This window comes from Camelus bactrianus, chromosome 8 (assembly GCF_048773025.1).
Source record: "Camelus bactrianus isolate YW-2024 breed Bactrian camel chromosome 8, ASM4877302v1, whole genome shotgun sequence".
In the NCBI taxonomy this organism is placed as follows: domain Eukaryota; kingdom Metazoa; phylum Chordata; class Mammalia; order Artiodactyla; family Camelidae; genus Camelus; species Camelus bactrianus.
In genome coordinates this window covers 77,438,460-77,459,186 of record NC_133546.1, presented here as the reverse complement: position 1 = coordinate 77,459,186, position 20,727 = coordinate 77,438,460, and the positions used below count along the sequence as shown (strand labels likewise).

Below are 20,727 nucleotides of genomic sequence, written 5' to 3'. Positions count from 1 at the left end.
TAGAGAAAGACAAAATCGGTATCACTTACATGTGGAATCTAAAAAATCTTTTTTTCCAACCTATTGTGAATACTGAGCGCAGGGAGTTGCTGAAGCCTCAGCCAATTGGTAAATGATGCAAAATTGACAGACAATAAATATACACTGTTGTGGGGGGACCATGGAGGGAAAATGGATTAAACACTAAGCGAGGATGATGTAAATTGCAGATGAACAAAAGAAGGAGCAAGACGGAGTGTTCTGAGAAGAAATCAAAGCAACAGGTGAAATAAGTCGATTAAAACATTAGGCAGAATATGCAGGAAAGGGACGTCTGAGGACAGGCTCTGGGTGATGGACTGAGAAGGAGCAGTGTCCTGTGATGGATGTGGAGTGCTCTTTAGGGAATCTTCTGATCTCAAATGGAATTTTGCATCTGAGTTTATGATCAGTTAAGATCTGGTTTAAGGGCTCCTTTGAACTACATTATGTTATAACTATGGAAATGGTATAAACATGTGCACAAAGCTGAGTTCTAAATTGCTGTTGGTAGCCGGTTATATAATTACAGCCTGAAATGATGTCTCAGTGTTTTTCTTCTTTATGTTATTTAAATATCTGGATGAGTGTGATGGCTATGAGAAATCCGAGCGAAGGTGACAGTCTACACCTGGGGCTATGAGCAGGGCTGCCTTTCCACCATCTGACTCTCCCTTTCCATGGTCCTTCCCCAGCTGGACATCGTGATGACCTGTGGGACACACACACACACACACACACACACACACACACACACGATAACCGGGCTGTAATTCCCTGTGGATATTTATCAAGAAGAGATTAAGAAGAGCACTATTTTCAGGGAGGTTCCTAAGAGAAAGCTCTTTGAACTGTTACGGGAGTAGGTGTCAGTTTCTGCTTTTGGTCTGCTGGAGGGAGTCATCTCCAATGTGACCTCGCCTCTTCTGTGGGTCCGAGATCAACATGGACTCCAAAATTGTCTTTAAAAATTGATTCATTTCTTTTTAAAAAAAAAATGGTATTATTCTGTGGTGCTGTCAGTTAACCCATGACTCAGGAAGAATTCGACTAAAATACATGACTTGAGGCAGAATATTCATGCTCTTATTTAATGATGTGTACCCTCGGTTCCTGTTCCTGAAAAAGAAGTGAGAGGGTCACAAGGGAGAGTGGACAGCAGCAGCAAAGTGAGCAGTTCAGTGAGTTCACTGCCTGGCTTGTTACTACACAGCAGAGACAGAGGAAGTCTTACTAACAACTTACCAGTGAGACTCTTTTTTAAAAAGTTTTGTTTTGTTTTGTGGGGGGGGATTAAATTTTATTTACTTATTCACTTTTTTTTAACAGAGGTACTGGGGATTGAACCCAAGGTCTCATGCATGCTAGGCATGCACTCTACCGCTGAGCTATACTTCCCCCGGCCCCAGTTAGACTTTCAAATAATTGGTATAAATGCATTCCTAAGTCAGATTTTCACTCCTCCACTAAGCCAGGATGCCATGAAACTTTCATTATGATCTTGCTCGCATTCTAATGAATGTGTCATCTAAAGGATGTTTGAATGCAAAAAGACATTTTCTGTTTTATTGAAGTACAGTCAGTTTACAATTTTGTGTCAACTTCTGGTCTACAGCATGGATCAAACTTTTGGTTACCAGACGGGTGGGAAGGGATATTGGGAGTTCAAAATTTGCAGATACTAACCACTATATATAAAATAAACGTAACAACAAATTAATACTGTATAGCACTGGGAACTATATTCAGTATCTCGTAGCAACCTGTAATGAAAGACTTTTCGTAACAGTCGGTCACATGGCTTTGTTTTAGGATGCATACTATGTCTATAATTCCTAATATAGTGAGTGACACCTATTATCAGATACTAATAGCTACAGGAACAGGGCGCGTGGCTTAAATATTAAGTTTATCTTCTCATGTAACAAGAAACCTAGAGTTTGGGCAGATTCAGGCTTTCTTAATTCCAGGGCTCAGTGGTATCACTGCTAGGCTCTTTGACCCTTTTTCCTCCATCATCCTCAGCCTGGAAACTTTAGACCTTATAAAAGAAATCCTTCAACGAAGACTCAAGGAAAAATCAGCAAAGTTTGAGGAAAGAACTGTCCCTCCAAGTCAAGCATTTCCTGGTAAGTCGCAGGTCTGGCTGCCAGAAATGCACTCTGCTGGCCCTAGGAGCAGCCGACACTCAAAATTTGCCACTTTTGTATCTGAAAAATTAATTTAGCTAAAGAGTAAAGAGGTGATAATCCATGACAAACGACGTGTCTTTCGTGGACTCGTTAATATAAAGCAAGAGTGCCATGGATCTTGGCTAAGTGCTTTCGCCACTTCTCCAGAAGAAAAGCTAACTGTTGATGGCCAGGTGACATGTAAGATCCCAGAAAGGAAAAGGTGGGAGAGAGAGGAGTTCAAGGCAGTTCAGGGTCAGAACAAGCTCAGGCCTCCTGTCCTTAGCAAATGCTCACCAAGCAGAAGGCAAAATACTACGAACCGGAAAAGGAGTGGGGGAGAAGGGGAAAACCACAGGAGAGTCAATGTGGCACAGAGAGGGTGATGGGAGGGAGCGAATCTGGAGCTACCCAGCTGAGCTGGGGAGCAAAACCATCAAGCACAAAAACGCTAAGAAAAGTAACTGCGACGGAAATGACAATACTTGGCAGCTCCCACGTCTCCCCCTCCCCATAAGTTCTTTGGGTTTCCCACATTCCCTCCACCTCTGCTCTGGACCAACACTCAGGGGTGTGACCCGCCAGCGGGAGACGGCGCTCATCTTCGCCTCGGCGGCTCCCCATGCGAGGGCGCCCCCTCCTCCCGCCCCCGACCCGCGCACACCCCCCGGCGTCTCCGAGGGGCTGGCAGCGCGGCGGCCGCCGCCGCCTCGCCCACCTCCCGCGGCCCCGCGGCCCCGAGGCCCTTCAGTGCCCTCCCGGCTGCGCCGCCCGCTCCCGCAGCTCCACCCCCGCCGAGGGGACCTCCGTGTCTCGGGGGACTTCCTGCCTCTTCCGCTCCTCCGCCTCGCGGGGAGACCGGCCTCCCCCGGAGACCAAAGCCGCAGCAGGCACCCGAGGGGTCCCCCAGCAAAAGAACCTAGGGTCCGACACCCACACCCCAACCCCCGAAATGCCTGGGCGACCGGGGTCCGCGCAGGGCCCCAGGGGCGACAGGCACAAGCGAGCCCCGGCCGACGCGCCGCCCTCCCGCGCCCCCGCCAACCGCCCCGGCCCCCGCCCAGCACCCTGCGGCTCCTCTCAGCCCCCGGTCGGCGGGGCAGCGCGGAAAGCCCCGCGCGCCCTCGGCCGCTAACTCACCCGAGACCAGACGAGGCGCAGAGGGAAAGCGGCTCCGCCGACGCCCGCGGCGACCGGACACGGGTCCGGGTTGCAGCGGCGCGCAGACCCAGGTCGCCTGAGAGGCGCGGGCCGCCGCCGCCGCCGCCGCCGCCGCCGCCACCTTCCAGCCCACGCGGAGATTCCGAGCCTCCGGGAGGGGCCGCGGTTTCCTCACGCGTTGCCAAGCCCCCTGGACAACAGGGCTCCCGGGCCGCCCTCGGAGGAGCCGGGGCTGGAGCGAGGCGGGCGAGGAGGCGCAAACCCCCAGCTGAGGCGGCGCGGCGGGACGCGGACTTCTTCCCGCGAACCCTGAGGAGCCGAGACTACGGGGGCGGCTCTCGCTCACTGCGCATGCGGCTCTCGCTCACTGCGCATGCGTCCCTTTCTCGCTGCTGCAGATGGTCGCCCCGCCCTTTCCCTGGCGGAGAGCGAGAGGGAGGTCATCCTTCTACTTAGGATAAGCTCGGTAAATAATGGCAGCTGTGACTGCTGCGTTACAGTGGCCCAGGTGTGGCCCGAGTCGGCACGCTGTTATTTTTGACCTGCAGTGGGAAATTAGAGGCTTAGTGATCTCCTATTGTGTGTGGTTTTGCTTAAGAGGTTTATTTTTGTAACCTTAAGTTAGAGTTTTTGTTATTCATTCTTTAGTTTTATTCCTTTAAAATGTGCCATTCAATGATTGAGAACAAAAAATAGTGTAGATTTATTAGAAAAACTATTTGAGAGCTAGTCTTCAGAGTTCCTACAACAGGCAGGAGCCCAAAGTTAAAATTCTGAAATCAACACGTCCTTGGTGACACCTTTATATTTCTGTGTACAACACGTGATTAAGATTCCATTGTTTATTTACAATAATACTGAAGTGTCACAGACTATACTATAGCTTTTAAAAAAAGTTTTTTATTTAAGTTTATGCCTAAAGTACTTAAGCGGTGTGCGTATATATATAGATATATATATATATGTATGTGTATATATATAGTAATTGAAGTGTAGTTGATTTGTAATGTGTTAGTTTCTGGGGTACAGCACAGTGATTTAGTTATACAAATATACATATTCTTTTTCATTAAAGGTTCTTACAAGCTATGACTGTAGTTCCCTGTGCAGTGTATTCGGTTTAATAAATTTTCTTGGAGTCTGTCGTAACTCATTTTCACTTGAATTAGATACTTAAGCACATTTTATATGAATTCATGAACAAAAACATAGATATATACATATTGAGCTAAAATAATTGAACGCTCTAAACTAGATGACAGTTGTAACTGATGAGTTCTTTTACACACAGCCCTTTAAGAGTAACTTTATAAATTTCATTTCTAAAATTATTATACCTGCATCATTTCTTACCTTCAGTTGCACTTGTAAACCCCAAACTTGGGGTGACACAGTAACTTTTTGGTTAGACTCCCTGGGTCCTTGTAACTGCTTTCTTGTTTTCTGGATTTCCAGTTTTTGTGAGGAAAATATTTTTAAATCTAATCGTTTTCAGGCTATCAATTGCCTAGATTTGTTCCAGTTCCATCCATTTGTCTCTGTTTTTAGTGCTAATATCTGCAAGGAATTCCATATGCACTTCCCATCATAACCAGATTAGAACCCCTGTGTTGGCATCTACTTAAGAGAAGTCGCAGTTACTCCTCCAACATGAGCAGTTAGTAGGAAGGGATACGAGGACCGTGGCCTTTTTCCTCCTATGCTGGATTCCTTCACTCCATGCCTGGTACACAAAAAAGCTCCGCCTGAGAACAGCTGTTCTGTTTACCTCTGAATTTTTCCCTCCACATTTCCTTTCAGTCTTTTGAATCCCTCAGCGTTCAGTGTTTTCTGTTACCTGTTCCCCTTTATGTTTCCTTCGTCCAGTTTCTTTAATGAAAATTTCTAACAGTTCTACAAAGCATAGTATCTGCTGCATAGGGATTGAAGGTGCTTTTGAAGCACTCACCCAGTATTTCTTTTTTAAAAAAGATGAGTTTAGATGAATAAGCCTGGTGGAAAGAAGTTTGTAATAGCAACTTATTTATAGGCGAACAGGATAAAAACCGTTTAAATACAGCAGGGGTGACATCTGGTTCAAGAAGGTGATGGGGCAGTTAGTTTCACAAAAAAAAAAAAAAAGCATCCTGCAGAGGGAACATTCTTAGAAGAAGAAGAATACATCATGCTCATCCTTTCGTGCAAGATTTAAGACAAAAGTATGTCTTGAAGTTCACTTCAGCCTCGTGGCTTTATACACTAAGAAGTTTGTCCAAAACACTCTAAACTTTTTCTCCTAATGAAGTTCCTTTAGGTTAGAGAAACAAATAGAAGTGGGGAGGAGAGGAAAAAGGAAATCCCATGAAGGTAAAATTAGACAAGCAAAGTCTTGTTCAAGTGTAATAAATGTGTGGAAAGAGGAGGAGGGAAGAAGAGCTTGGAGGAGACATGAACTGGGGAAGTCAGTTCGTCTTCCTTTAGTAGATCCTCGTAGTTTGGCTATGATTCTTGTCCTTTGGTCTAGTCTTAGTGGACAGCAGGATTCTAGAGACATGAAACAGGACAAGCCTGATGATTGTCTAGTTAAATTTAAGGCATCATTGGATAAATATGAGTTTATTAACTCAAGTACTTATTGCGCACCTCCTTGGGACAACAGATTATCCTAGTTGCTGGAAATGCAGCAATGAGAGATACAGACAAGATGCCAGCTTTCGAGGAACTCATCTTCTGGAAGGGAGGGATGGGCAGTGGAGCAAATGTCTATTAAGTAAAATGATATCAGACCTGTAAGTACCAAGGAGAAACTGAAAGTGATGTGATGAGGAAGCCACAGGAAATAGAGTGGAAAATCTATCCTATTCATAACGGCTACACAGTTGCTACCATTTAATTCACCTGAAAAAAGATGTGCAGGGTCTTGTGACAATAATGAAAATATTATTGAAACAGTAGGTGGACACCATTAAAAGCTGTGAATGTGACTTCAGTGGGGCCGTGTCTCTTCTATTGATGGGTGAGTGAGCCAAGATTTAGAAAATTTTAACATCTGACATTTTTGAGGAGCACAGCAGTGGTTACTTTTCCCACTGTTCATGTGTTTGTGTTCCACACCCTTGGATTCAGCTTTCAGATATTGTCACACATCTGATGTTGGCATTTCCTAGGTGACAGGAGCACAGTGATCAGTAGTTTTATACCATTCCTTTCATTTTCAGTAGTTGTCTTTGGAGTTCTTCCAACATTCTTAAAAAGAAAAAAAAATACATGTATTTCATGAAATACATGAAAACAATACATGTAAGTAAATGAAGAGAGGAATACCATGTTTACTGGTGGTAGAATTTAATATTACAGTTCTGTAAATTACCCCCCAATAATTTTGTAAATTAAACATAATTTCAATGAAATTCTTGTAGAATTTCATGGAACGTGATTAGCTAATCTGAAAACTGATGTAGTTGGAGTTTTCTGCTTGGTAGAGAGGTAATACCAAAGTGTCTCTCACAGCATCACTGCACCATAGCTCACGTGAGTGCCTGACAGTTGTTGGTCCAAGTCAGCGCTAGAAATCTGTAACTGCTCTTCTGGTTTGCACCTGAGACTAGTAAATACATCCTTTTTGTTGAAATCCAAGAGCGCAGTGAAATTTTCTGTTGTATTCTTTTGTGTATACATTTCTTGACTACAGATCTTTAACATTTCTCCAGAAGAGATTTTTTTTTTTTTAGTGAATGTAAAGAATTCTTAGGTTGTTCTAAGTTACATATTTTAGATACATTTTCCAGAAGATATTTCAGATAATTTTATATTGCTGCACTGGAAGCTTGACCCACTGTCATTATTTTGATGTAAAAAAAATGCAATACCTACTGTATATCTGTGTGTATAGATACACATATATGTATATGTATAATTTTTTTCAATTTACTCCAAAACTCAAGTTAGTCTTTCAGAATGATTTTCTTTTCTTTGTTTTGTTCTGTTTGGGGGGGGGGGCCAGGGGGAGGTAATTAGATTTACTTATTCATTTATTTTTTAATGGAGGTACTGGGGATTGAACCCAGGACCTTGTGCATATGAAGCACACACTCTACCACTGAGCTATACCCTCCGTCCTGATTTTGTTTTGAAATCCCTGATTGCTAACTTGGTTACTCTTTTACACTGATGTTATTTTACCAAAGTGGTACTGAGTTTGTTTGGCTTGCTGGCAGAGACGTTATTTTTGAGGAGGGTATTCTTAACCTTGATTATTTCATAGATAAAAGGGTTCATGGCTACTTTCTTGTGGCCGGATGAATCCTCTGAAATTGTGCACTATTGTGTGAAAATGTATTTAGAGATATAATTTTCTGGCTTGAACATTCATGCATTTCATCAGATTCTCAAAACTTTCTCAAGCCATTGGTTTACAAGGATTAAAAAAATAGCTCTTGTTATATTTGATTCAGAAGTGTAACCTACTTGAGGAATTCTGAAGCCTAGTTTTATAACTGGAGCTATTATTAAAGGAACGGAGGATTACAGGCATTTTGAGCAAATCACATCAAGTTTTGTTTGTCTCATCAACTTCCTACATTATTATATTCTTCTGTCCAGACCATCCCACAGCATGCTCTCCACCATAATGGTGCTACTGGATCCTTCCACCATACCATAATACTCACAGTCAGGTCTGCACACTGCCTTTCATACCCCTCATCTGGCACAGAAAAGTTACAGCCTGAGGCTAACTAAAACAAGTCTTGATCTTGAAATTGTGGTAAGAAAGGGAATTGTAAGGAGAAAATCTCAGATTTCTCCTTGTTTAGGGTATACATGTGTTTCTCAAGTCTGACAAGAGAATGGGGATTTTCTTTTTTAAAACAGGTACTTGACTTTTGGTTTCAGAAAGGGAAAACTAGCTTCTTCCCTGAATATGATGCTCTTCAGGTGAAATCTCGGCAGTTGCTGGCAGTTTTATTTTAGGGATCTCAAAGGGATGGCGAAGTCATTCCAAATATGAATGTAGTATAACTGATTTCCACAGAAACAGATTTGATGGCATGGCAAGAGGGTGCTGGCGTGTTTGCTTATAAAGTGAGAGACTTGGGTCAATTCACTTTAGGTGAGTGGTCTTCAGAAAGCAGCGGTGGGCCAGGGGTCAACCCATATGCCACCCTCTTTACCTACTAAATGTTCTTTGTAAATGTGTCTGCAGATGAAATGTGGGCTTTACTCCTAGGTTGTTCAGCCAATCAACAAGTACTTATTTATTGTCTATTGTGGGTGAGGTGCTGTGTTATGCTTTGGGGGATACATTAGTCCAAAAACAATGAAAATAAAACAAATCCCTGAGCAAAATCTATAGTCCTTTAGAGCTTGTTCATTACTACACACAGATACTTTAAACTACATAATCAAGTAAATAAATGAATATGTATGTGAGACTGTGTTCATTGTGAAGGATAAACAGTTTTTATTTTTAGTGTAAGTTCATTTTTCCATACTATTTAACTCTAATGATAAAGCACCTTTTAAATGTTCTCTTATCTTCTCTAAATTAATGTGAAATTTATCACTTGTGAAGGAGTACCAAATTCTGGAAGAATACTTACAGTTAGAAATAGAATTAATATCAACCCTCCTGTTCCAAGCAGTGGCATGAAGCCGGAATCCAGCAAATCAGTAATAATTGGTAAAAATGTCTCCCACTTCATTGGTAGAAATAGAAACATCTCACAAATAACCCATTAAAAAGTGGTTAAACAGAAAAAGTTACTAGGATTGGTTTTTCTGTACACATTTTTTTTTATTGAAGTTTACAATGAAGTCAGTTTACAATGTTGTGTCAATTTCTGATGTGCAGCATAATGCTTCAGTCATACATGAACATACATATATTTGTTTTCACATTCTTTTTCACCAATGTTCCATTTCTTTCAGGAGAGGGGTGGGTGGGCTTGTAGGGAACATGGGTGGAGGGTCTACAACATCAAACTTGCACTTCATGGGCAAGGACTTTCAAGGAAATGCTCTGTTCAGAAAGGTCTGTTCTCTTGCTGGGAGGTCACAAATGCAGTGGGTCCCTTCGCTGGCTGGGGGATTACACTCACATCGACAGTGCAAATACCATAAAGAAGGATTCTTAAATCTTGTGGTGTCTGACAACATCCCATCTGCCAGATGTGTCCTCAAAGTTTTCCTGGAGATCAGAAGAGAGGGAAGTAGGTATTTGGGGATAATGTTGAAGAAACTAGTGGTAATGAGGTGTTAGAGAATCATTGCTCCTCACAAATGGAACTTCTGGTGGACTTGATAAAGGCCAGGCCAGTCCCTATTTTGCACTTTTACTCAAAATTCAAATATTTATCTTCTTGAAACTGTCCCATCCTCTGTTTCAGCTTGTCTTTTTAGAATACTTGCTTCTGGATCTTCGGTTTGATTTTTAAACTACTGTCTAGGACTAGCTGTGGCTGAAGAATTCCGCTAATGGTTGTATTCAAGCCAGTTACTCAACATCTGCATCTTTATGTTTATTTGCTTTCTTATAATAGACCCACATGATGATAAAATAATAGAAGCTGACATGAAATAGCTTGAAATGATTAGGTAATAATTCTCAGAATCATAATTAAAACTGTCTTTGCTTTGAGAAATAAAATATAAGTAATCAATTTTCTCACTGAAATTATGTATTTTATTATTAATTTATGACTCATATTTTATTTGCATTTTAACTTTACTTTAAGACTGATGAGGGTTGTTGAGGGTGGAGTGTAGGGTGGGAAGGTGATGTTTCCCTGTGGGCAGAATGGTTAGAATATTCATGGGCAGTAAGTTGGTTTAAACTTGGCCTGTGAAAGGCAGTCCTGTCCAGTGTAAGTTTGCTGCCTTTATTCCTGCTCTCTTATTGTGAAATTACTCCAGAAACCAAAGATCTTCCTACACATATAACTGACAAATCTCAAAAATTGCTTATGGAAATACAAACCCTTTATCAATGATGACAGCATTTAACTAATAACATTCCAAACACCAGATGAGAGGACATGATTTGTATGGAAGTGACCAAATTTATTATTTTGCCTGCCTTTGGATGTTATGAATAAGAAATTCATAGTCTCATTGCGTATATGTTATATACATTCACCTTGGAACATAAAATCCTAAATATAAGTAGGAAACAGTAAAGTCTCACTTCTCAGCGTTAATGATTGTTAAGTATATTAAGGTGAAAATAAATAACTTCCTATTTGGTTTCTTAGGAATCATTTATTTGGCCTAATGCAAGAGCTTACCCTAAAAAAGAATTTTAAATATTTTAAACATTCTCTGAGGTCATAAACGAATGGCCTTATTTGCACTTTTTGACAGAGGAAGTTTGTATTTGATTACCTTTTCATGATTATTATCCTTGATGAATTTTAAACATCTTCCCATCAAAATGCCACTACTGTGTCTAGACATTGTACACTCACAAAGAAATAGGTAGCTGCTTTCCGTGTTTGAAATTGCTGGTAAACTCCATCTGAATGTTATAAATTATATGTCCAGTGAGACAGAAAATTGACAGATGTTGGGTCTCCAAACAGATGAGATTCTTTATTGAATATTTTTTCTTAAATAAGCTTATTTGTTTATAGGGTATGCAATATGAATTTGTGCTTAATCACATTAGCCAGTTTTTATCATAGTATCTCTTATAAATGCATTTTTCTGCTTAAAATATTTCAGAGCTCCTAATGTTTAATGTAAACTTTCTACATTAAATAAAGAGTTTTAACTCAACGAGAGAGTTGATGTCAGGCTTTGATATTTGCCGGGCCAAGGGTGATCAGGCCTTTCCCGGGTTCTGAACATCTCTCAGCCTGACAAACCCCAGGGATCCCCAGAGCAAGTCTGGTACCTTGTCTCCTGATGACCACTGTGCATGGATTCCTTGACATTGAGTCCCATGTTGCTGGTGTGCAGTGTGGAAAAAATAGCCAAGAGTGAAGAGTTAAGGTGCAAGCTAGTTGGGCTTGGGATGGGATGAGGCGGCCAAGCCCTCAACCAGCGGAGTCAGGGCTAGGAGTACATTGGACCCAGGTCTCTCCCTGATCCCCCACAGCCCTGGCATTTTATTGAGTTACAGATCAGTCAGGCAGAACGGGGTGAGGTGGGGTGTCTCTGGGATTGGAGGAGCAGGGTAGTGGTTAGTTTTAATTGGTGACTTTTAAGCTGTTGGAGGTGTTAGTGCTTTGGAGGTGTGGGGCGACTGTCCACTGGCTAGGCTACCTGGCCTGCGGCTAGTGCTGCTATTGCGGTTGGCCAGGTACTGCTTTTTGCAAGCTAGCAAGCAGCTCTTGTTTTGCTGGCCCATTCCTGTAGCGAAGCCTTATTTTCGGTTGATTCTAGTTTCTTTTTGGAGCCAGCTGGCCCGGACCAGCCTGCGTAGGCCCAACAGTTGATTCAGTATTGAAAAAATGAAATCAATAGTGAACCTTTAAAGTGAATGTTTCTTTTATAAAGCGAATTAATCCTAATTTATTTATCTCTGTTCTCCATTCTGGTTTTGGCTTCCTTGTGGTATCTAAAGTAACGCACAACTTAATGCAGAATGAAAAATACTAGCATTGGGTAACCATGTTCCCCTATAGAGGTGCAGCTACTGTGTGTGTAGACACTTGTGTTCATTACTAATTGGTATGAATCAAAGGCTTCAGGGAGATGATGTGTATATAAACTTGGTTCTTCATCCTGCAGGGTGATAGGGACAAAGATTATTGCTATTTTCCTCTCATAATTGCGCTTTCATAATTTTAAAATGTTTTACACTATTGTATACAACCAAAATAGGTGGTTTTTACTATTACCTTAAGGCCCAAATACCATGCAGTCAAATCATTACCGTTTCTATATCTCACGCTTCAACACCCTAAGAATTTTCTAGATCTTACTTGTTGTGGCCTTTATGATGCCAAGTTAGATGTTTTAGCGCATGGAAAGGGAATACCAGTGATAATCACACCAGGATAACAGGCCGGAACCACGGCCACTTCTGGAAATCCCAAACATATTCATTATGTGATGATTTTGATTGAATGTATAAAAATCTTAACTCTCATCACCTTAAATAGGAAGTGAAGTGTTTAGTCCTGCGCCTGAGAGGCCCAGAGGTGGGCTGAGTTTGTTGTGTGGTTTGAGGTGGGACCTGGCTCCCAGTGGCTATACTTCTGTGTATCTACCTCTGGGCCTAATGTCAGAGATTTTATCAGCAGCTCATTCATATTTCAGAGTTAAAATAATGAAAATAATTGTGGCATTCAGAGTCTGGTAAAATTATAGAACACGTTTTATTTAAAAAGAAGTATGTTAACCCCTCCCCCTACCCTCAGCCGGCTGGCCCTGCTGGGGCCCTAGGAGGGGGTTGGGGGGTGGTGTGAGGGGGCATCTCTCAAGCCTGTCCTGGCCCTGGCTGGAGGCGGCCAGGGAACCCCCTTCCCGGGTATAGGGGGAGGGGCGCCTGCCACCGCCGCCGCCGCCGCCGCCGCCGCCCCTCATGCCACCCTCTCCCACCCACCCCCCACCGTCAGCGCTTTTATTCCGTGGGCCCCGCCGCCGCCTCCTTCCCGCTCCCCGCACCCGCTTCCCCCCGCCCACTGCGAACGTTTTGGGTCCGGGCGGCGGCAGGGTCACAGCGGAGAGAAGAAAAGCGGCGGCGGCTCCCGCGGCTCCCGCGGCTCCCGCGGCTCCCGCGGCTCCCGCGGCTCCCGCGGCTCCCGCGGCTCCCGCGGCTCCCGCGGCTCCCGCGGCTCCCGCGGCTCCCGCGGCTCCCGCGGCTCCCGCGGCTCCCGCGGCTCGCCCTGGTCCGCGGCGGCCGTCAGACGCTTCCGTTTGAGGAGCCGGGAGCAGCGCGCTCCCCCCCGTCAGACCACCACCACCCTCCCTACGCTGCCCGCAGTCCGCCCTGCGCGCTCCGCCCGGAGGAGCGGAGCCCGCGCCCGGCCCGCCGCCGCCGCCGCCTGCCTCGGAAACAGTAAGACCGCGGGGAAGGCGTGGAAGTCGCAGCGCGGGGCCAACAAAAAGATCGAGAAGCAGCTGCAGGAGGACAAGTAGGTCTGCCGGGCCACGCACCGCCTGTACACCGCCTGTGCGGTCTCAGGAAACTTAGGGATGAAAGATTAAATGTTGAAGTCATATGTGAAACTGGTTTTTGTTTGTTTGTTTTGCCATGTTCTAGGATATCAAGTTTCTTTACACCAACAATATGAACTAGGTGGTTCCAGGAGCCAGGTACAAAGCGAGGAACGGGTTATGGACATGAAAACCAGTCTTCCCGAGAGTTTTTCTACCTCACTAGAAGGTCAGAGTGTGGTGGAAAAGAGAGAGGTCACTTCATACGTGATGATTAGAATGCGCACAAAGAGGGTGTAGTATTACATCCCGCCAAAAAGGGTACATCCGAAGTGGGTTTTGATGTTTGAATATAGAGCTTACTGGTATACCTAGTCTAGGACTGCTCTTAGACCAAAGTCCTAGAAGTTGTCCCATTAACAGAAAAAGTCATTGTTTTTTTCTGGTGTCCCAAGACCTCCGTACAGAGTATGAATATTAATAGGTTCTCAATGTATAATTTTTGACTGTTAACCCCCTCGAGGAATAAAATGATTAACTGTCTTCTAGAATAAATTCAAGAACCTCAATTGGGCATATTTTACATAATTATATTTGTTTTTATGGCTTATTTAAAGTAACAATCTCTTATTTTTCCTTAGCGAGCATTTATTCTTATAATTTGTAAACAGTATGCGGTAGACATCACTAAATTTTTGGATTGTCTTTGTTTTATTTTGCTGTTGTTTTAGGGTATGGGGAGTGGTAGATTGAGCCAATGATAAAACCAAAACTAGAGTCTGAGTTTTCTGTCTAGCATATTATTGTACTTTTGTATTAATCATCAGAATTTAAAATATTAAGCACGAAAATGGGGTACTTCTATATAGTTTGGAGTGTATGGAGAGTGATTTGTTTGCACTGTGGAGTTCAAGTATGCCTTCTCTCTACAAAATCAAAAAAGATTAAGTGAGATGACTCTGGATTTTCTAGGCAAAAAGGTGCCAGTTTATGGAGACAGTGAAACTAGCCATACATACATGTATAATATATAGATATGCATGTGTATATATGTCATATAAGTTTAATTAACTTTTGTTAAAAGTGAAATTTGTTAATTGAGAGTTAATGAGATTGAAAATAGAAATAGCCATATAAAAACTAGCAAGATTAAGATAAAGAAGGATTATCACAGGCAGGAAAAAAAAATGAACAGAGCAAAGCACAAATAAGACCAATGAATATGTACATTTATCAAGGAAGGATCTGGAAATAGATGCAACTATTACAGAAATACCTTTTCTAACACAATTTGGAGATAACATATATTTGGAAGTAAGTGCATCAGAAATCTCATAAGACATCTGTGAAATCCACCAGTTTACAGGTGACACATCCTAAGGAACAGGACCTGGGATTCTTGAGAACTCTGACACTAAATCAAGATTGGTGGCATGCGTCTTACTCCATTCTTAATCCTCCAGTTCTTTTCTGTTACTGTCAATTTAAAACACTAGCATGGAGAATGGCATGGGTGATTGATCTGTCTTAATGAAGTCTGTCTTGTCCAGAAACTTCTTTCTTGATGTTATCTTTTTAAATAATACAACTTCTTCAGGTATTTACGTTTTAAGTTGCTTTTTATGATTGTCTTATCCGTACCCTCTTTCATTCATAATAAATAAATCTTAAAGGGACTAACAGTATGAAATGCATGGCAAATATTACAAAACTGCTTTGATTTTAATGTTAAGCTTACTGAATACATACAGATGTGTAATGACTCTTTGTAACTGAATTGTGTGTGTCTGTGCGTAGTTGACAGTTTTACAGTATTTACTTTATTAATCTCATTTCTTTTCCTTTTCTGTTTTTGTTTCATGTTAGTTTTCAGTGCTTCTGCCTTAAGGGGAGTTGGGCAGGATAATATGAAATGGTGTATAATGTTAATTTTTTAAATTGAGTGTTTATCTGTATTTTCATATTTCATGCTCATCTGATTATGTAAATAAACAACTTATTCCCATTTAGGGGACATTGCAAGGAGCGTGTTGTAAATAATGATTTGGCTACAAACATTTGTTTTATTGCATTGGTACTTTCTTTGAGCATGCTGTTCACTGAACATAGGAAAAGCAAACATTCCATAAAGTAGTCAGAAAATCCGTCCCTGTCTCATTCCTAAAGCCCTAGTAAAGTTGTATGTTTGAAAAGATGATTTTTCAAACAACTGAACTATAAATGCAGAGTCTTAGCTTGGTAGGACCCAGTAGTTTTTTGCTTCTCCTCCTCCCGCCCCCTTCCTCCTTCTTCCCCTTCCCCATCTCCTTCCCCTTCTCCTTTTTTTGATTATAGGCCTGGTTGTTTGAAATTTACGTAAAACATCAGTCATGCGCAAATCAGATGCATTTGGTGCAAATCTCACTGCATTCTGAGATGATTTGGGGGAGGAACAATTTAACTTTAAAGGACATTTACAATTCTTTTACCACAAATAAGGGCTAGCTTTTTAGTCTCTAAATTATGTTTAATTATAGTTTAATGGAATTCTGAATTATAAAGAAAAAAATGTAAACATAATTTAAGAATATACACTTTAGTCATGAGCTTTTTTGACTAGAAATACAAAATAGAATTCAGATCTTTTAGTAGCCATGTAGTTTTTTAGACTGCATATGAGACTAAACACTGCTATATTTGTAGAGTGCCTTGAATGATATGAGGTTCTCTCTCTCTCTCTCTCTTATTTTTTTTTTTCGGAGACTGGGGCAAATAGTAAATTTTAACAGATCTGATTTGAAAAAATTAATTCATTTAAAAATACTAGTTGCCAATGTGAGAAGGACTCTTCATATAAAGTACTGCTCTAAAACACCTTGGAAATATGTGGATTATTGTATTAATATTTAGGCAGTGGGAAAAATGTCATTTTTAAAAGCATTCTTTGAAAACTGACAATATATTGATTTAATTTTAGTAGTAAATTATCATTTTCTTAAAAAATTTGTCAGTATAGAGGAGAATTCATCTGTGTTCTTAGGAGATGAGTCGTGGTGGTTAGTGATGTGCATAGGAGAAGTATGAACTATCTCATATTTGGTAACATAGCCGATGGCTGTATTGAACATTAGTACCCAATAAGAGGGAGCTTGCTTCTGCTCAGGCTACTCGTTGTTGGGGACAAGTTTAGGCACTGGGAAGAGTGCAGCTTAAATTAAACTATTTAATTTAAAAATCCTGTGGCACTTAAAGTGTATTTACTACTATGATGATACGCCCCCATGATACGCACTGAATGTATGCAAAGGAAACTACGTTTGTCATTATCTTGTCTTTCTAATTAAAAATTAGACAGTATAAAATAACACGTGCTGTAGAAACATCCCAGTTTAAGAGAACAAAAAACTTGCTTTAGGAATCATAATTACAACTTATTAAAATCATGTTAGGTGTTTTAACAATAAAACAGGTGTGCTACGGGGGCAGCGGCGGAAGGTGGCTGCGACTGTGGCTGCAGACACTCAGCTGATGCTCAGAGTCAGGCTGACTGAAAAGGACACAAATGGAGAAGTTCTGTGGGTGTGGTGTTATCCTCGCATGACAGCTACTTTAAGGAATCTGCCGCTGAGAAAATGCTGCCTTACAGATGAAAGTAAACTTCTCCACCCCTTCGTCTTTGGTCAGTACAGAAGAACATGGTTTTATATCACAACAGTTGAAGTTCCAGATTCTTCCATTTTGAAAAAGGTGACTCTTTTTTTCTATTGTTCTGACGGCCAAAGATTTTAATCCAGAGAAATATGCCACCTTCACTAGGGTATTGTGTAGAATGTACCTGAAACACGGGAGCCCTGTTAAGATGACAGAGAGTTACATAGCATTTCTCATGAAGGGGATATGCCAGAGTGAAGAAAATGGCTCTTTTCTCAGCAAGGACTTTGATGCCCAAAAGGCATACCTTTCAGTCTCCATCAAAGACATTGTATCTCAGTCTGGAATGGAAACCATTATCTTAGACACAGCACTGATGCTAAAGAAAAGAATTGTCTTCTATCACCCCAAAATAGAAGCCATCCAGGGGTTTACCAGGACTCTGCCTGTCCTGGTGTGACATCAACAAGACTGGACCATTCTTCACTCCTTGTGCACATCGACACTGATAAACTGGAAGCCCTGCAGATGTGCCCAGGTTACGTTGCAGGATTTGTAGACTTGGAGGTGAGGAACAGATCAGACCTGATTGATGTGTTTGTGAACCTGGCAGTTAGTGAGATTACCAGTGCTCCACCTGCAAAAGAGAACAAAAAACTTGCTTTAAGAGGTCAGGACAACGGGCAAACTGCATAAAGAAATCGGTCAGTTAATTGTCCAGTTGGCAGAAGAGCCAGAGAAATCAGACAGCCAAGATATACAGCATATTTCCCTAAAAACAAAAGAAATTTTCACCAACCTGGCTCCATTTTTGGAAGTTTCCGGTGATGGAGAAAAGTGAGTGCTCAATTATGAGGCACTAAAGCAGAGATAACTTCCACCAGCAACAGAAAACGTCCTCTACCATCTAGCAGAACAAATGCTGAAAATCTGACCATAGGGCAGAATGTGTCACTGATGACAGATCTAAAGCCCTAGCACCATGATTATCCATCAACTATGTAAAATACTGGAAATAACAAAAGAAAACGTTATATTTGTAATGATTTATTTGAAAGCATTGCAATTTGACCTGAAAAAGCACTGAAACAAATATGAAAACACTTCTGAATTCCTCCCATCTGATTAATTTCATGCCTACTCTCAACATTTATGAAGTGCTGTTAACCACCATGTGTAACGTTATAAAACGGTGTCCTGGAGTAAGAGCAAAATAGCTCTGTCGAGTTCTCGTGCAAATGACAGCAACTCCGAAAGCTTTCATCACTCTGAAAAAAAAAAAAAAACAAAAACAGGTATTCTTTTTAATTTATTTTATTTTTTATTCTTATTTTTTATTGAAGTGTAGTCAATTTACAATGTTAGTTTCAGGTGTACAGCAAAGTGATTCAGTTACACATATACATACATATGTACATTTTCAGTTTCTTTTCCATTACAGCTCATTACAGGAAATTGAATATGGTTCCCTGTGCTATACAGGAGGTCCTTGTTGTTTATCTGTTTTATATATAGTAATGTATATCAAAACAGGTATGCTTTAACCCTGATCATAGTCTAACTAATGAATGACCCTTGACGTTGTGTTTTCAATTCAAGAAGTTTCTTAGAGCAGTAATCCTAAATTGCATTCTATCCGTGTGAAATAGGTATTTTGAGTCACGTAAATACTAAGTGAAATGTTGTTGCCATGACCATCACCGTAACTGCTGTTGAAGACTGGGGGCAAGAGGAAGTACTTGCAGCCGTCTTTGTGCGTAGTGTAAGATGTAGCAGTCCTCTCCTGTTATATAAGAAAGGACCACTAACCAGCAGTTTCAAACACCCCTTGCTTGCTCTCAGCTCTGGGACTCAGGAGTCCAGGCACTGGGCCACTGGGCTTCTGCTCAGAGTGTCTGCAAGACTGAACCAAGGTATGAGCCAGACTCAGTTCCTTTCTGGAGGCTGCTGAAGAGTTTGGTTCCAAGTCATGGAGGCCTCAGGATGGAGTCCCGGCCTTCCTGCTAGCACTCAGCTCCCACACCTTTGGCACCTGACTGCTTCCCTTTTCAAGGCCAGCAAAACACAGACTTTCCCTCCTGTTGAGTCTCTCTCCCACTCTGAACTTGTGAGTTTAGGAGGGGCCTGGCTTCTGTCACATGCTCACCCTGTTAGGTGAGGCCCACCCTACAGTCTACCTTTTGATTAAGTCAGAGTTAACTCATCTGATCAGGGGAGTCACAGTCCATCCTCCTCACAGCTCCCACCCCCTCCAGGCAGGGGTCATACACACATGAGGGATGTCGGGTCACTTAGAATCTGCCTTCCAGAATGGGAAGTGAGATTATCAGTGTGAAATCATATAGAGAGCATACAGAGTTTAAAAAAATGAGTACGGAGACTGGGCACCAGGGAATTCTTTGGTTAAAAGGGAGTTATGATGGACAGATATATACTACTATGTATAAAAGAAATAAACAACGAGGACTTACTGTATGGCCAGGAACTATATTCAGTGTCTTGCAACAACCTATAATGGAAAAGAATCTAAAAAAGAATATATATATAAATATATAATGATTGAATCCCTTAGCTGTACACCTGAAACTAACACAACATTGTAAATCAGCTACACTTCAATAAAAACCAAGAGGGGATTAGGGTGTGGGAGTGAAAAAATTGAAGAGGAAAAGGCAGAAAAATATAATAGAAAGAAAAAAGAAGAAAAATGTAGTTTAGTGTAAAATGTCATGTGACTTAATAGGCCTTAGACAACTGTCACACAATTTGATGGGACATGCCTTAAAGGAGTAATAAAGTGAGAAACCTGTTGTATTTCTGCAGGTAACTACGCATTTCTTGAGACTGGATGTTGAGAGAAGGACAAATAAAGGAAAACATGGTGCATATGATTATAATATCATATATCATATCATACCATATCATATCAATATTCTTATCTCTGTATAATACTGAAAATACAACATTCAGTATTATGAAGTGTATCTCTGAATCATTAAAACCAATGAGGTACTGGTATAGTTTAAAATTGTCCCAACTTTACGAGTATATAAAAGTAGCACCAAAAAACAAAAAACAAACTGTCAGGAATATGACTTTGAGGTCCAGTTTAGGATTCTTAAATTGTTTTAGAGATTGAGTAAAAGATTGTTTAAAACTTTTTTTTTTACTGAAATTTAGCATACTTAAGTGGATTGGATTTTAATGGCCCAAAAGAGCATAATTTTCTTACTTTGTAGATTTTCTTTGTGTAGATAAACAGCTGCTCATTTTCCAAATATAAGTTCCATGTTTCATCTCATTATTAACTCTCAAGTGGGTGGATATAAGAACAGTTTTCTCTCAACAATACTAATGTGCCCTTCTCCTCATCTCTCCCCTTGGCAATCTAACCAAAAGAAAGAGGTATTATTAATAACGTATTTTAGCATTTCACAGTGTAAAAGGTTGCTGTGCCTAGTAAACTTGGAAACTATTTTATATTGTAGTCTCCTCTTAGAAATTTAAAATTCATTTGAGCCTTTTAAAGTCACTGATAAGTCCTGCAGCATTTCTTATAATTTAAAAATATCTTCATAGAGTGCCAATAATTTCCTTACAACAAGAAATTGAGACCATTATTTTGACCTCATTTGTGGTCTTCAAGGTCATTTAAAGATTGGGAGCA

General features: G+C 41.2%; 1 long non-coding RNA gene, 1 other non-coding gene and 1 pseudogene across 2 annotated transcripts in view; 1 reads left to right on the top strand and 2 right to left on the bottom strand.

Moving 5' to 3' along the window:
* LOC105074223 (uncharacterized) overlaps positions 1 to 11,676 on the bottom strand; it is a 45,888-nt gene extending 34,212 nt beyond the window's left edge. Inside the window, exons 1-2 of the long non-coding RNA XR_012508412.1 lie at positions 11,592 to 11,676; positions 3,330 to 3,695 (exon numbers count right to left, since the gene is read on the bottom strand). This is a non-coding gene — a long non-coding RNA (uncharacterized LOC105074223). The remainder of the gene's footprint in view (positions 1 to 3,329; positions 3,696 to 11,591) is intronic.
* Positions 7,372 to 7,444, bottom strand: TRNAM-CAU (transfer RNA methionine (anticodon CAU)). The gene has a single exon. It is a non-coding gene; the product is annotated as a tRNA-Met (tRNA).
* Positions 11,677 to 16,895: 5,219 nt separating the features above from the next.
* Positions 16,896 to 18,347, top strand: LOC105074230 (DENN domain-containing protein 10 pseudogene; annotated as a pseudogene).
* The last annotated feature ends 2,380 nt before the right edge of the window (positions 18,348 to 20,727 follow it).